Below are 1,254 nucleotides of genomic sequence, written 5' to 3' on the forward strand. Positions count from 1 at the left end.
TACTTAAATTGAGGATGGCGCAACGAGCTATAGAAAGGAGAATGGCGGGTGTAACGTTAAGGGATAAGAAAAGAGCAGATTGCACGAGGGAGGTAACACGAGTTAATAACATCTTAGTTGAAATCAAGAAAAAGGAATGGGGGGGCGGCATGGGCAGGACATCTAAAGAGGATAGAAGATAACCGGTGTTACATAAGGGTTACGGACTCTATTCTAAGGGAAGGGAAGCGTAGCAGGGGGCGGCAGGATGTTGGGTGGGCGGATGAGATTAAGAAGTTTGCAGGGACGGCATGGCCACAATTTGTTGGAGAAGTATAGGAGAGGCATTTGCCCTGCAGTGGACTTAACCAGTCTGATTATGATGATTATGATGATGATCTTCATGTTGCTCGGCCGCCTTTTATATATGGCACACTCCAGCGCGTGAGTCTCGAACCTCGAGCAGTGAGCTGCGACGCTAGAAAAAAATCATGAGCCACTCCACTCTTGAAGGCGGATGACCAGTGAAGCTGTTGCATGACAAAGAGGTTACACAGAAACAAAACTAGTGTACCGTGATATTTATGTACATTCTCGGGGAGCCGATGGAAACAAGACACGCATGACGTGTCGACGGACCACCACCACGGGAGAGCGGAAGGAAAGGAATGTGGATGCACAAGCGCTTGCAACGCCGACTGAGAGGGCGCTACGAACTTGGACATGGCCGACGCGGGTCAAAGCATAGTATCTGTTATTATCAGCGTAATATCTCGTACGGGTTTTATTTAGGTCCAAGATACCCAACTTATTTTAGCAAGTTGACGGAGTGTTTAAAGCCTGCTTTACTTCCGCGGCGGGCCGGACCATTATTGCGCTACTGGGATCAGCCCCCAGTTCCTGCACACGCAAAAGAAAAATCTATGAATCCGTAGCTGTAAACAGCTTTGTCGCAAAAAAGGCAAGAAGAATAAAAAAAAATTTCTGCTGCTGCCGTCGCTGCCAACGGTACTGAGGGTTTTCGGTCGCTGACTCAAACATTGTTGGAATAGAGCTTATCTTGGTCCCTATAACGTGGTGACCCGGATGTAATTGTACGGCGAGCACGACGTCTTGGGCAAAGCCACGACGAGAATAACGACCACCCCAGATTCACATGCCGTCATTTTGGCCACAAAATTCTGCAGCCTGGTGTAATCAGGTGGAGGCTACCTTCAACCTTCGGCGCATTTGGTCGCAGCGTCCGAGGTGGGGTGGTTGAAGAGCTCCAAGACG

General features: G+C 49.0%; 1 pseudogene; it reads left to right on the plus strand.

The window, feature by feature from the left end:
- The first annotated feature begins 702 nt into the window (after nt 1–702).
- On the plus strand, nt 703–879 carry LOC142586454 (U2 spliceosomal RNA; annotated as a pseudogene).
- Nucleotides 880–1,254: the final 375 nt, after the last annotated feature.

This window comes from Dermacentor variabilis, chromosome 6 (genome assembly GCF_050947875.1).
Source record: "Dermacentor variabilis isolate Ectoservices chromosome 6, ASM5094787v1, whole genome shotgun sequence".
NCBI lineage: Eukaryota > Metazoa > Arthropoda > Arachnida > Ixodida > Ixodidae > Dermacentor > Dermacentor variabilis.